This window comes from Tachysurus vachellii, chromosome 8 (genome assembly GCF_030014155.1).
Source record: "Tachysurus vachellii isolate PV-2020 chromosome 8, HZAU_Pvac_v1, whole genome shotgun sequence".
Taxonomy (NCBI): domain Eukaryota; kingdom Metazoa; phylum Chordata; class Actinopteri; order Siluriformes; family Bagridae; genus Tachysurus; species Tachysurus vachellii.
In genome coordinates this window covers 14,722,518-14,739,149 of record NC_083467.1, presented here as the reverse complement: position 1 = coordinate 14,739,149, position 16,632 = coordinate 14,722,518, and the positions used below count along the sequence as shown (strand labels likewise).

Sequence of the window (16,632 nt, the reverse complement as noted above, 5' to 3'; positions counted from 1 at the left end):
ATTGAAATTAACCTATTTATTACATAGAATTGGTGTTGATTTGAAAATCGAATCAGCATTCAAAAATTGATTTGGTCTATTTTCCTTAAAGAAAGAATCTTTCAAATCAAATGGTTTGGGTACCTGTATGCGTGGGTGAGTCTGTATATATCACTGTGTGCATATATGGTGCAGGAAGGTCTAAAGACTTAAGAGGCCACACACATGCAATGACAGTTATTTCAGCCTGATAAATGTAAACTCACTGGGTTTTATTTTAAGCACAGAATAAATGGAAAAGTAGTGTATCCAAAATAGCCATAGTGATGTTTTTGTTCCACTATGGTTCTGGCACAAGAGTGCATTAAAAAAAACTAATAGTGTGACACAATATTTAAGTGTGTCACATGCTTCTTCCTGTGCAGCTGATGGTAATGTGTCAACCTAACACAGACTCAACCGACATCTGTTATACCTGTTTAGTCTCTTTAAAAAAAAACATGACATTTAACATAGCCTAAACGAATGAGAAAAGATATTGGCCGTGTATCACATTCGGCCTAGAAACATCCCTGCAACTTTTTGAGCGTAATTTAGGAGCACACAAAACCTATAAAATGTCATTTTATGACAAAACCATGAAAACTATTATTATTTTTATTTAGTCACGAGATAAACTAATGTGTATATTGACAAAGAACATAATGATTTTATGCCATTTGTATTCTATTAGTTAAAAATCATTGCCTGGTTCTCTGCTTTGAGGCCTGAGTGTGTATTTTTAATTAAATGTGCAAATACTCGGTTATTTGATAGATTCATATAAATATGATAGTTATACATTTGATATAACCAATGCAATAAGACATGAAAGGCATGGACATTTTTTTGCAATTTTCAAAATATTGAAGGAAAGTTGTGAGAACATATTCACAATAAGCAATGCTGTTGCTTATTAACGCATTAAACAGGAAATTGTTCCAGAACATTGAGGTGTTGCCAGATATTCTGGTTAATGTAAGCTCAGTAAACTCTCTTTAGTTGATGTCTAGCTGAGAGACTATCCATAACCATCTGTAGTGTTTCACTACAACCCATCACTTTTTTTTTAATCTTTGTCTCATCAGAGAGACAGCTAATCATCAGAGTAACTTAATATAGGGCATACTAAGCTTTCAAAGATAAACTGATTAAAACGCTGATTTAGATTGGGTTTGATTAGTGGTGCTTATTTGTGTTTAATTAAATTATGTGATTTGAAAGAATCTGACAAAGTTAATCGGTGGTCTGGAAAATGATAAGGAATCATTTTAATGAATGGTAAGCACATGTATGTATATGCACACAGTATCACAGTACCTGTAATATCCACATTACATACAATTAGGTCCATAAGTATTTGGACAGAGACAAAATGTTCATAATTTTGCCTCTCTACACCAAACACAATCGATTTGAAATGAAACAATCAAAATGTGATTGAAGTGTAGACAAGCAGATTAATTAATTACAGCTATTTTTTACATAGTCCCTTTGTTTTTTACATAACTGGACATTTGATTGAGAACAGTTTTATGGATTCTTGTGGCCTGTTTCCTCATTATTTCATGACAAATTGAGAAAATATAAAAGGTCTGTAGTTTATTGTAAGTGTGGCATTTGGTAGCCTTTGTCATGGTACCTCTTTAGGAGTGGCCAAATCAACAATTTGGTACAAGGAAAGCAATGGTGAGCTCAGCAACACCAAAATGCCTGGAAGAACATAGAAGACAACTAAAGTGGATTATGGTGAAATTTTTTCCTTGGTGAAGAAAAGGCCCTTAACAATCTAGCCAAGTCAAGAACTCTCTTAATGATGTAGGTGTATCATTGGAAAAACCTACAATCAAGATATGCCTTCGTGAATGTAAATTTTCACCTCAAGATGCAATCCACTGTTAACACTGAAGACCAGAAAGGCCAGATTGGATAACGCTATAAAGCATCAAAGCCTGTCCAGTTCTGGTACAAGATTATTTGTAGAGATTAAGCTAAGATTATCTTGTACCAAAATGATAGGAACAGAAAACCACAGAGAAGAAAATTAAGATCTTGTGATCCAAAGCTTTCCACATCATCTGTCAAACATGGTGGATGCAGTGTTATGGCCTGGGCATGCATAGCTACCAAAGGAACTGGATCACTGGTGTTTAGTGATGATGTGACTGTTGATAAAAGTGAATAAATAATGAATTTTGAAGTGTATAGAAATATATTTTCTGCTCAGATTCAGCCAAATCTGTAAAAAATGACCAAACACAATGTGAAAGTAACCAAAGAGCTTCTTAAGACAAAGAAATTGGATGTTCTTAAAACGTGTCTTCCAATTGTGTATGCTTTTCATGTTTAATGTAGATAAAGATGAAACAGAAAGAGCCATAAACAAGCAGCAATTGAAGGCGGCGAGAGTAAAGGCCTGGCAAAGCATCTCAGGAAAGGAAACTCAGTATAAGGTAATGTCCATATCCATTCAGACTTCAGGAATTCAGTGGAATTACATACTGTACCAGTGTTGAAAATAACAGAACAAATGTTATATATTTCTCTTGAAATTCTCTTAAAAATTAATTTCTTGGAGAAATGGAAAAAGCTTTACTACTCCAGTCTGATAACCATGGCTCACTGAACAGTCTGTCATTTCTGAGTGCCTAAAATAAAAACATCTTTGAAGTCTTGCCAAATGTGACATTAGACTCATTAGAAGTCCTTTTTTGGAAAAATGAGATTCAGATAGATACTATATGTAGTATTAGTATGATTCTAATCAATTTGTTGGCACCTCAGTAGTCATCAACAGCTGCGGCCATAAAGAGCAGGGATTTAAATACACAATCTACAACAACAACCATAATAATAATAATAATAATAATAATAATAATAATAAAAATAATAATAAAACATATCAAAATCCCACAAGATCTTTGGTCAATTAACTTGGTATTTTTGTCATCTACAACAATCTTTTCATCACTTTCCTTTTCTCTTTGTTTGATCATAAATAAAGAGTTATCTTTTTGCCCTGTTAGTAGCTGTTTCCATGACTCTATTCTGACCGATGACGCTTATTAAATTCTGAAAACATGGTACTCTGATTTTTCCATCAATCTGGGCCAGAAATAATAAGATGGATTATAAACAAATGAGTACAATTTCCTTCTTCTAGCTGCTGCTGACTTAAGACCATGTTTAGATTGTTTATTATTTTTTATAAACATATATCATTTTAGACATGTAGAAAGCTACAGAAGCTACACTAATCTTGAACAAATAAATCAATAAATCAAATAAATCAATAGCTGTGCAAATTTGAAACTATGAACGGAAAATGTTCATATCTCAGTTTCATCTGTTTTGTCACAGTGATTCAACACGTCATGTATGAAGATACCAATCATGGAAGATTCTGAGAGGGAGGGTGGTAATGTCACCCAGACAAATAACAGAGCTCATAAACACAGACAGACACAATGGTACTGTTAAAAACACCCACAAGCATGGTGGAGCTGTAGTGGCTATAGTCCACACATACACACATGACACCCAAGTCCTTCAGTATCAGTCAGTTGCTGATTGACAGTTGACTCTATTTAGCCAATTAATGTACACTGGACTGTAGCGTAATATTAGCATTGATAAATATGTTTCATTATCACATTACACAGAACTGGGAAGTAAAAAGTGCTAAAATTTTATAAAGTTCACAGACTGCAGAAACTTCAGACACAAGTGTTAATCCTGAACAAAGTGAACAATATGATGGGGACTATTGAGTGTTTAGTGAGCAAGTTGTTTTTGTTTGAGGCAGCCATTCATATTATGAAATTTCCTTTGAACGACTCTAAAATTGACAGATTTTCCTTGGATAGAAACATCAAAGACCTGTTTTTTCTATACAGTAGCATTTACTTCATCACTTTTCAATACTTGCCTTTACTCGAGTGCAGGAAATCATGCATTCTTATTAAAAAAATCTTTGTTCATTTTCCAGATTTGTAAGTTTGATGTTCGATTTATTGTTTTATAAATTCTATGAAGTTAGTCAAATTTGTCCTGTGCTTGCTTGTTGTTGTGGATTTCCTCAGGCCTTGACTCAACAGGCATGACGCAAGTCCGCCTGTTTGCAGTGGACTTCAGTGCCTGATCACTGTCCCTGTGTCTGGTACTTTTGTTGATGGCAGAGTGTGACATTCTCCGTGCTCAGTCTTCTCATTACTAAGGTCTCTGTGTTGTTTTGTGTAGGACATGTTCGGTTCTGCAGCATTGTTGCTTTATGGTGTATAATCAAACAACAGCATTTGTCAGATATATGTGGTAGATTGGTATGTGTTTGTAAGTTATATTTTTTTTTGGGTTTGTTATAAATACATACTGTAGATTTATTGGTAATTATCATGTTCATCACTACAAATGTAGTTACTTCCATGAATGTTATACAGCAGTTAATAATTTATCACTCAATCTATCATATTCTGTTTATACATGACAAACTAAAATGGTGATGTACAGAAGTGTTGGCTGCAGGGTAAAATGTGGTGTCTACTGTTAAGAATTTTCAGCTACTGCCTGTACAAAATACAAACATTATTATTTAATATATATAAATATTTATATGAAACTGTCAGACAATAATGCTAGATTAATACTGTAAAAAAAGATATGTTAAAAATATCATAATTTATTTTTATTTACTAAACTGAAAACTGTTTGAATCTTTAAAAAATCAAACACGCTGTCATATTGAAAGCTACCAGGAAACCTAAAATTTTCCTGAAAATTCACCTAGATTTTTATTTTTATTCAGTTGTTTTTTCAGACAACAGAATCTAGACAACAGAATCTAGAGTCCAGAATACAGTTAGACGAATAAAGGCAGTAAGGCTGTAAACATATAAAGCGAGGAAAAATGAAGAGACATGGTTAACATGGATGTTTATGTGTGCACGAGTATACGTGTACATAGTTAATGGGCTGCTAGAGGCACGTGTTGATCTGAAGGATGGGGCGACCCCTCCATGCAGAGAGGGATTCTGTTTGCTCATTCAGTTGCCTAGCAACCTGACGTCATACATTCGCAAGGAGGAGATGAAGTGAAACATGGAAGGTTTGGTGTGTGTGTGTGTGTATGTGTGTCTCTTTGTGACGTTTAGAGTACCTGAACCCAGCCTAGCAGCATCTAAGAACAAAAGTAAGCAAGAAATGCAGTGCACATTATATACATCATAAATTATTTCAATCACATTTTATTGTCAATTAAAGTTCTTGTTTTTCATATTTCCAGGAACTATTAGCGAAGGCTCATGATGCTACTCTGAGAACAACCAGGTCAAGGATAGCATCGCTTCTTTCCTCTCCAGATATCTCCTTAAATCCAAGCACAGCCAAGCTGCCACTGTTGTGCCCTTGAGCAACCGTCTGTTCTCCAGGGACACCACATAATGTCTGACTCTGCCCTCTGACCCCAGCACACTGATGCAAAGAAAATAATTTTATCTGTACATTCATTTATGTGTATGCATATGTACTGTATGTGTAAACATAAAGGCTACATCTCTCTTAACTCTTACATCTTTTACATATTTTATATCTCAATCTTAAGTCTCTCTTACTGGCTACATACATCTTAAGTGTTTAAAGTCAAACATTAAGTAAAAACTACAAATAAAAGCAAGGTTCCGACTTTTCAGTTCCGAACCTGTAAAAGACAGTGTGTGTATAGTTTTAGGAAGTTGTATATTGTATTGTAAAGATAGAGCTTATTCTAACAGGTTGAATAGGCAAGATTTCAGCTGGATTTTAAAAATATTATGTGCTATATTTGAACACACTGGGTACCAAATCGCAGCATGACCATGTATAAAACATTAGAGCCTATAAAGAAAAGTCTCTTAGACAGTCAGCGTCAACTGTGCTGTCGTCCTCGATAGCTCACCTTTATTCACAGAGATAATGAGCCTGAGTCATTCAGGTATTCAGACTACACAGAAAGAAAAAAGAGGAATGAACATTTCCCTGTTGGACAGTCTCTCTTTCACATTTCATCTGTCATCTATACTAACACTGACTACCTTTCTCTGAATGAGGTCTGGCTTTTAAAATATGTATTTTGTAAGACCACTTAAAGAACAGTAAGAGCCACATTATTCTTTTCTCCTTTTGTGTGGTCAAACAAGAAGACTTTTCAGTGATAGTCAAGTTCAGGGTTATATCTTTTTTTGCTTAATTGAACAGTAGGTGTCTTATAATAATGGTTTTTTTCTTGCTCTTTCTTTGTCTCACAGCAGAATGTACTTTCCCTGATTACCTATTCTATTGACACTTCATTATATTCTCCCCAATATAGTAGCCTATTTAATTCTCTACCTCACATCAATTTTACGTCATATCCCCATCCCCTCTCTTCCTCTTTTTCTTACTCTGTCTATCTGCCTCCCTCTGTATCTCATTTTCCCCCTTGAACAAGCAGATGGGTTCATAATTACACTTCTGTTGAAGTAGAATTTATATGACTGTTCCTCTCACTCACCTCTTTATGACAGCCACACCCAATGACTGTCTACATAACACAGCTGATCTAATAAAAGCTTTTCTCTCATCCACTGATTATATAAAACAGTTTATGGAAAGTAGCAGAAATGTACCCATTAAAATTTTAATGACGACAGTTATATTATCCCACACAGGTTTTTCATTCTGTTTAGCGAATAGAGCAACCATTTTGTTATCGCAACCTCAAGATGATTTAGTCCTAAAGCAAAGCAACACAAAGCCCTCCAAACATTATCGATTATCAAGTATTTTCCATTCTAACTTACTGAACAGTTTAAAATGAGTCTGATATTATATTAATCTTAAATCATCCATCAACACCAGAGCTGTCATGAAATTTCACAAACGATATAAAAGTCAAAATTCTGAAAAACAAAGTCAATATTCTGCATAGTTTCTAAATGGAATTGCAATATTCTGCTGTAGTGCCGTTTGACATAATCCAGAGCCACCATTTGATCTCAATTTCTGCTTGACACCTTAATTACACCACATTTTCCATGCAGCACTCATTAGAAAGCATTAAATGTACCTTTCAAATTTTCTTTTACCTCCTTCATGGCAAAGGGCCTGTCTCAGACTAAATTATGTACATTTTTATTTTATGCGGCAAGTTCTGCTAATCTAATGGAATTTGTTTCTTTGAAAAAGCCTTTTGAATGATATCCCTGAATCTCTAACCGCTTGGCTGAAGAAGCTGCATAGCCAAATTAGGACAATGATCACACATGGGATAAAGCTGCAGAGGTTTTGCACTGTCCACTATATAGACATCACATTACAGAGAAGCCTGGAGAAGCTGACAGATCATAAGACACTCACAGGCTAATAGGTTGGTAATTTGGCTCTGGCAAATAACCGAGCACCTATAAACACACACAATACCACTGAAATAAAAGCCCTCAGGCATGGTTGAGGTGCAGTGGCTGTAACACACGCACACACAAACACACACACACACACAAACACAGTTACATTAGACATTGGCTTGAGTTGTCATGATGATTTGTATTTGTGGTAGATTTAAGTGCACTGGGCTGTAATGTAATATTAGCACTGCTAAATACTGTGTGTGGCATTATCACATAGTACAGAAGTGGCTGGGTAAGAAGTGATAAAGCCACATTTCACAGTAGGAAACAAGTGTTCTGCATGAAATAGTGAAGAACATGATGAGGGTATAGTATGATTGATAGCAGGCATATTGTAATTAAGTCTGCTAGTCTGAAAATGGTACTGAATGTAGAATGGCTGAAATAAGTGAACATTACTGATAACATTACCAGGTCATTCTATTTATTCTTAAAAACAAATATTTTAATTACATTTAATTACAAAACAGTTCTAAAAAAATACAATGTACTGTACTGTATAGCACAATGCTGTTTTTCAAGTCAGAATTTTCAGAAGGCATTGAATAATATTCCTTAACAGCATGGTTTGGATCTTAAGACACCAAAGCTTTATATTAATTCTCTCATACTAATTTATTAAATTATTTATTAGTTTATTAACATTATTATTACATTTTATAAATAGCAGACTGGGGGATGCTTATATGGGGATGTTGTAGCCTAGTGGTTAAGGTGTTGGATTACTGATCAGAAAACATGAATTTGAATCCCAGGTCCACCAAGCTGCCACTGCTGGGCCCGTTGAACCCTCAATTGCTCAGTTGTACTGTATAAATTGAAATTTAAAAAAATCTAAGTTACTCTGGATAAGGGTGTCTGCTAAATGCCAGAAGTGTAAATAAAGCACCATATGTACATGTTAAAGACAAAGATGTTATTTTGGGTTTTCTTACATAGGAAAGACTTGAGGACTGAGGACATTATGGTTTCCTAGTAAAATGACAAGCTGCCTTTTTCTTAGAATAGAGAAAATAGAGGCTGGTAAGGGAATAGCTGTATATCTTCACTTTGACATAAGAGATAAAAGGAACTAATTTGTTTCCTGGATGTTTTGCAACATTAAACATAAAATAGTTCTTTAACAAATAATAATTTGTAGTCTTTGCAAATTACTGTGGTATATGATGACTAAAAGCAACTCTGGGATAATAATTAACTCTGCATTGCAAACGACTACATCGCAAGACCCTGTTGTTGATTATCTTCCTATAAAAATATGCACAATAGTCTGTTACTCCTTACATTCTGTACATACAAACTTTTGAAGATTTATATATAAATTCAGACTGTACTAATATTACATTTTCAGCAAAACACACCAATGGCACAAACCCTACAATAGTGATTAAGAGGAAAAGTTTTAGTGCTGCTATACAAACTGAAGAATTTTTTTCAGACTGTATGAATATTCAATGAATATGCTGCAGCAGACAGGAGGAGAAATAGGAAGTGAAATTCTGCAGACCAAATCAGCTCAAATATCCCTGAACAAAGAATGATGCATTAGCAACATTAGCAAGCTAGTCAATTTGTTTACATTTTCACCACATAACTAGTGTTCTGATTACTGAGGTGTTCTGATTATTAAGTTTTAAATGCTGATTTTCTTCAGGATGTTTATAAGCATTTATGAAAACAGCAATATTAATACATTAGTGTTAAATAGCATTAAAGCACTGTTTGAAGAGGGTGAATTCACCACCTCATGTTAGGCCTATTCGCTTATTTGTGTGCTCTTGTTGCATGCTTTGCATAGGCAAAATGCAATAACACAGATATGTTCATCACATTGTTCAGGCAATATCACTCATTTTGCATCTTTACTCATTCTTACTAGATCTGAAGCAACAGGGAGACATGCTTATTCAAAACTACCTCAGTTTTATTATCATAGATTTTATTCATATGACAAAATATATGCTGTTGCTTTTATCTGTTTTCTAATTTAAATAAAAAATCATGACTAATTCACATCCTGCTATCAGACCAGTACTAACAAATGGATTATATACTTAAAGAAACCCTTACCATAAAAATCCTGACTTCAAGAACACACGTAATTAATTTACGAGAGGTTGACCTTTCTTTAATCTTGTATTAGGTTGATCTTTTCTCAATATATTAATAAATAAGTTTATTATTCTTCTGATTGTTCCAAGTTTCATAACCATTTCGTATAATGATTCAAATGTTCCATGGAAAATACATATTTCTGAATGATCAGTTGTCTTAACATTAAAATCATACAAGCTCATATGAATTTATAAGAAAATGTATACATTTAAGGATATTACAATACTGTCTTTTGTGTGTTTGTGAGCTCAAAAATGCTGCAACTATTTAGAAAAGCTTGGACGGATGTCATGGCAACAGAAGGTTTGGCTTGAAAATGCAATGCAATGACTAAAAAGCAACAGAACAGAACATGCTCTTATTCTCTTAAACTTGCTGCCCTCTTTATAGTCCGATCTCAGCATCTCTAAATGGAAATAATTAAGGAGATGTAAAATGAGATGGTGAATGGCACAAGGAAGCAATATAGAGCCACACTGGTATTCAGTGCATACAAAAATGCACATCAAAAATATACATTCCAGAATAAAAACGAAAAACATATATATATATATATATATATATATATATATATATATATATATATATATATATATATATCATTACACACACATCACACACACACACACACATTCAGGAAAAAAGTAATCTGATTAGACTCCCTAACATATGTAATACTGTATAGATTACCTGTGGATGTATTTTCCCCCCAGAAGACTATTTTATTTATTTTATTTTAGACTATTTTAGACTCTTATTTGGCAATTGATATTTGTACACACATTCAGTTATAACTGTCTGGATTAGAGATCTCTTTACAAGACCTGAAGAACCAGAACCTAATATGTTTGCACAATAAACTGCAATTAAGCTTGGCAATTGAGTTTTCTCTTAGACCATAACTTATCAAACAAGTCCAGCTATTGATTACACCCTCCACAAAGTGGGAATGTATATATCAGCTTTACAAAAGTATTTGTTTGGTAACAAGAGGGACTGGTAGACAGTGTTATGGTGCACTAAGTGTAAAACCAAAAGCAAAATGGTTGAGCGGTGTATTCATCTCAATATAACCAAAATCCATTCCCATAGACCTGCTACAACTTGCTTTTATAAGTTTTATATTTAATTGTTGGTGGTATTTACATAAGAGGCTGTATAGCATGTAAAATGTACACACAGAAGTCTGCTATTTTTCTCACAGAGAAAGCTACAGAGAACATAATGAGGTAGTAACCATGTTCCCCGATCTGACAATCTACTACATATATACAGTGATACTAACAAAAAATGTCATATAATATATAATATTTTGCCAAGCCACAAGCAGTAAACACATAAGCTTAAATGTTATACTATGAATCTGCATAAGATGTGCATGAGATACTTGTAAACAAGACATTTGTATGTACTTTTAGAAAACCAAAACAAGAGACCCATAATTTCACACGGCAATCAGTTCTGACAATCCTAAATGGCAGTTCTTAAATGTCCTCTGCTTATTAAAAGCATTACAGTATACAGAGCACAAGTGTAATCACAAGAGCTCAATGGTCACAAGGATGTCAGGCGTCTGGTACCTACATTCTGTGTATCAATTATACAGACAAAAATGAATGATATACAAAAGTGGCTCACAGAGAACAAAAAAGAAAAGCCAAAGAAAAGAAAAAATGACATTGCATCCTACCTCTGGTAAACCAGGTGATGGTATTGTGAGTTTCTCAAATGGTCAGAGCTCAGAACCTCTTACAGGCATGCAGGCACGAGCGCAAAGCTACAGGCAGCGGTGTACACAGAACACTTGAGCCTTTTTACTCAGTGGCAACATCTCTTCCCTTCCAGCAGGAATTAATTAAACATCTCTTCTCTCGTGATTATCCGTCTGCTGTTTCTATGCAATGCTCTCCTGTCGTCTGCAGTGTAGAGAAATGTCTCTGCACTTTCTTTTCTGACAGACTGTTTACACAGGGACGACTGCTCTCCCTCTCTTGCTCTCTGACTCGCTCTCTCTCTCACTCTCTGCTCTTGCTCTTTCTCCTGCTCGTGCTCTCTTGCTTGTTTCCACCCCCACTCCATCGACAATGCAACATCAGTGTGGCTGTCTAATAGGGCCAGTGTGACCACAATGAACCAGCCAAAACATCACAGCTCATGCCTCATTGCCCAACTCTTACTTTGCCACATGTCTCAGCATAGGCTTATTATTTTGACCACACGTATTATTCAGTGTGTTCTCACGTATGATATTACACAGGAAATAAAAAAGGGAGATCAAAGGAGTTGTTTCATATTTAAATAATGTACTGTGCATAGCATTGTTTGCTACATTACAAAAAAAAGACTAAAGTCATAGCATAGCATTTCACTACTAGCCCAGATATGTGAGTCAGTGTATGCAGAAATAACACTACAACTGTCACTCTGTTGTATTTTTAGAAAACATTACTGTGTTACTCTTTGCGACACAGAATCAATCACTTCACCTAACAAAACATGCAGAACTTATATTTCCATTATTGTTTTTCACTTTTCCCAGTTTGCATCATGTCCAATGAAAAAAGACTATCATGCCACTATTGGCTTCATTAGTGATAATGGGTCAAGTGTTTATTCTCACTTGGGCAGCCAGATATGATACAAACAAAAGATAACATGGCTGAAAAATAGTCTCAAGTGCCTATGTTTTGCCATGCTTACATTTCTCTTTAACTTTGCACAACATCAAGCAGATTTTTGTCATTATTGCACTAATCTGTGTATATATTTTCAGTTCACTTTTGCAAGCATTGGTAAATTTAGCAGCCCTACAAAATGGCAACCTTGTCCCTTATTGATAACATACACAGTCAATACCCATAAATAGCCAGTTCCTTCCTCTGAAAAAATATTTGAGTAAAATTAAAAAAAAAAAAAAATTATAAAACAGGTCAGAAAAGTCCGCACTCTTCAAGCTTCCGGTGGTTGAGGTTGGCTTATCAGTTATTTTTTACTTTTATATTCAATGTTCACCTAAACATTATTACAGTGCTACATTGCTTAATTTGTAGAGCATTGAAATGGACAATAGCTCAGAAATGCTCCTCTTCCACTGGACTGTTTTTATACAACCTAAGATTTGATTTATTTTCTTATTTCATTTACACTTGCTATGTTTTTTTTCTGTTTAATCCTTTTGTACTAAGCAAAAGATTCCATTTACCAATCTGCTAATAAACTTTGTATTAAACAAGAGTGTAATGTGACAGGACATGCCATGCTAGTGATTTTGCTTGGAACTTACCTCAACAGTGCAACAGCACATAGTGTATAAAAAACGGTATAAGTTTCCACTGAAAAGCATTTGATTAGTGCTTTGCGCAATATATTTTTGTACTCTATTGTAGATGCTGAAAACATCAAAAACATTTAAAGTTGGTCAAATGTGAAACAAGACAGGATGCACTGTAATAGCTAAGATCAAGTTGTCAAACAGCAAAACAGCCATGCACTGCAATGACATGACAAAAACTTCAAACATTATACAAAAGGCTCTACCTCTCTACCTCTCTCTACCTCTCTCTACCTCTTTTTTCTCCTGTTTTTCTCTTTCTCTCCCTCTCTTCTTTTTCATCAGTCTCTCTGGGACTTTCCCCTCTGCTGTGATGGCTCTGCTTCATACCAGCAGAGCATTTGCTTTCACATTCTGTCCTGCTTTTAATTTCATCATTGTCGACATCCAGTTGAGTCAACATTATGACAAGCCAACATTATGTCTGATCATTAAATAACCACACTGTTTGTCCACCTCAGCTGTTCTGCCTACTACTGTGTAAAAAATGTATTCAAATAAATCCAGAGGATAAAATAATAGTGGGGCCTATTCATCAAACTTGCTTTATATCCAAAATGTGTCAAGAAATATTTATGCAATAATTTCAGTTTCATAGTTGACAGTGTTAAATTAACAGTTATCATTTATTTGCATCCAGTGGACTTTTAGGTGTGATTTTAGCACATTGATCATTGCCAGCTCACACCTACTACCTGGATCTCCACTATCACACCACCAACCAAGGAGGGTGAACAAAGGCTAGCAGATGTTTTTTTCTGAGAAATATGAGGCTAGAAATTGCATCATTTCTGCTCATGCTGCTTATGATACAGTATGTCAAAGGATAGCTGAACTCAGAGTACGGCACAAACTGCCCTTTCTACATACATGAGCTCACAGACACCCACAATTGGTAAGCATCACTCTGATCAACAGGGGAGAGAGTAAGGCCATCCCTCCCACACAGAGAGCACAACCAAATATGCTCTGTTGGACTCACAGCCATTGATGGCTATGGCATAGTCACGATTCAAACTTGCAGTCTCCCACCGTTATATGTTATATAGGATTATTTAAGCCATTTTCAGGCATTGCTAGGGCTTTGGGAGAGTAAAAACACATGAAAATGTTGCAAAAGAATTTAATATAGAGAATGTTAACTTTCATAAAAGCAAACAAGCACAAATTATTGTTTATGCCTTAATAAATATGTGGAAAGCTGCAAAAAAACATGGTGGTGTATGCAAATATATTACATTTACCATCCACACTATGATTAGTGCAGATAATGCAGCCTGAAATTCACTTCAAGAATGGTGATTGCATACACAAATAACCGAAGGACAGGCATTAAATTTGCATAAGCCTGTGATCAATTGAGTACAAAATAAAACTAGTATGTAATTAAAGTTTCTCAGAATTATATCCGGGATCATAAAAAAGAGACTTATTAACACTTCACAATAATGCGTATGTCTATCCATGAATGTGTGTGTCTTTATAAATTCATTTAGTTTATAAATATGTGTGTGTGTGTGTGTGTGTGTGTGTGTGTGTGTGTGTGTGTGTGTGTATTGAACTAGAGAGATTGACACTGTCACAGAAAAATGTAGTCAGAAGATCAACTTCAACTATTTTTAGCCCTCTGGATGTCACCGCTTCTTAAGGCAACACAGAAAAAAACAGGTTCACAAAAAGAGATTCTGGATGAGTTGGATAGGATTTATGTTGCATTATATATGGACACAGACTATTAGACTATCGACGTAAGTCGTTTTTTTCTTGTTTAGTGTTTATTTTTGGACACTGCATGTAACAGAAACAGCACTGCAAAACATCAAATTTGATTTAACACCAATTGATTCAACAAAACATAAAATGTCTCAAAGGAAAGAACAACAAGGGTGCAAATCCTGGATGGCAATTAACACTTTCTTTACTTTATTTCCTTTTACAGGGTAAATGAAACCAAAGATGTAAAAAGCAGCACATGCTGAAGAGGCCAGGCAGCCATCAGAGCAGCTATGCAGATACATTACACTAATCAGATACACATCCACAGCAGTTAGGGTCAACCCAGAGGGACTCAGGGACTGTAAAGTGATTATGATGAGGAAGAGGAAGTGGATGGGTGAGGATACAAAAAATAAAATTTGTTATACCTAATACAGTTTCTTGTGTACTGGAGCTGAATATAGCACAGATTTAGCAAGAAATTACGTTATAATAAATCAAAGGTCATTTTCACAAACTCGGGTCATTAAATGTTGTGCAGGATACAATTATGTTTGCCCTTATTTATCTATATAAAATCAAGATGACATGACAGCAGAAAACATGTACATGTCTTTGTATTGGTGAAAGGTGGAACATGTACATGTCTTTGTATTGTAAAAGGTGGAACACTAGTGTGTGAACAGCAGGAAACAGCAGAAAACATGTACATGTCTTTGTATTGGTGAAAGGTGGAACATGTACATGTCTTTGTATTGTAAAAGGTGGAACACTAGTGTGTGACTTCATGTGAATTTTAATGTTATGTGGGTTGTCAGTTATTTTCAGTTAACAGAAGATAGTTGTGGTTCTTATAATGTACAGCATAAAATGTCACTCAGCTATTTTTCTCCCCAACTTCATACTTATGTACACGCACCCATCCTGTATGTGCTTACACCCACACAGTTACAGAGTTGATAACCTCACTGCAAACTCCTTTTTTGAAACACCTTTGTTTTCTCTTCCCACTAAAAGAAAATGATGTAAATACATTCAAGTGCTACATACAATATGTAAGCACTGCAGCTATATATTTTCAAATTTACAGCTAACACACTTTTGTACTGTACTGGTTTAAAAACAGTAAAAACTTAATTTATGCAGGCACACTGCATTTTATTTTTTCTTTATTTTCATTAGATTAAGCATGGCTTGATCAAAGTCCCAGTGTGAGGCAAAAAAACTCCCTTTACATGTAAGAAAAATAACAAAAGGTTCAAATATCTGATTCATCTATTTTTTATGTTTGCCAACACCACAGTAATGCACATATTTGCGGATACACAGATCTCTCATTTCCTCTACAGGCCGCCTACTCTAACTCCAGCATTTCCTCTGATGTCATCATTTAGCACTTTACTGTCTGTGTGCATAAGAAACTTTCATTTAAGCTCACTGACTGCAATAAAGATGTTGTTCCAGATTTACACTGCATTTATATATTCACCATCACTGTGGTCCAGTGTTAAATTTGTCAATGAAATTGTGTAAATATATCCATATAGCAATTTAATCACATAACGAATATTTAATACAACAATATGCAGGTATATGAAATAAATGAAGCGCACAGCTCAATGCTTTACATCAACAGTGTGTCCGACACTGTGTTTGTACCACTATGTACTGTATATCTGAAACTAACAGAATTATAGCCGTTCATTTTTCCACAATACCATCATAAACACACTTCAAACCATTAAGGAGGCCCAGCCATTTATTATCTATAAGTATGGAGGATGGGCAACATAAAGAATGCCTCATCTTGAGTCAGACTTGATTTATACAAAATGGAGATTCTTTTTTTTTGTCTTCCTTTTGTTAATTTCTTTGTAGAGAAGTAAGTCCAAATATCTAAAATATGATGATAAAAAAAGATGGACTTTAATATAAATTAACAATTTTCTTTGGAAGTGTTCTAGTAAATGAGAGACATGAGAGAACATGAGAGAAAATATCTATTTAAAAATTGAGTTCTTTTGCATTTAAATT

General features: G+C 34.8%; 1 protein-coding gene across 2 annotated transcripts in view; it reads right to left on the bottom strand.

The window, feature by feature from the left end:
* The window catches only part of LOC132850194 (diacylglycerol kinase beta), a 70,382-nt gene extending 58,824 nt beyond the window's left edge, over positions 1–11,558 (bottom strand). For both annotated transcript variants that reach the window (XM_060876454.1, XM_060876455.1), the window contains exon 1: positions 11,242–11,558. The gene's annotated coding sequence lies outside the window, so the exon portion shown is untranslated. The remainder of the gene's footprint in view (positions 1–11,241) is intronic.
* Between the last annotated feature and the right edge of the window lie 5,074 nt (positions 11,559–16,632).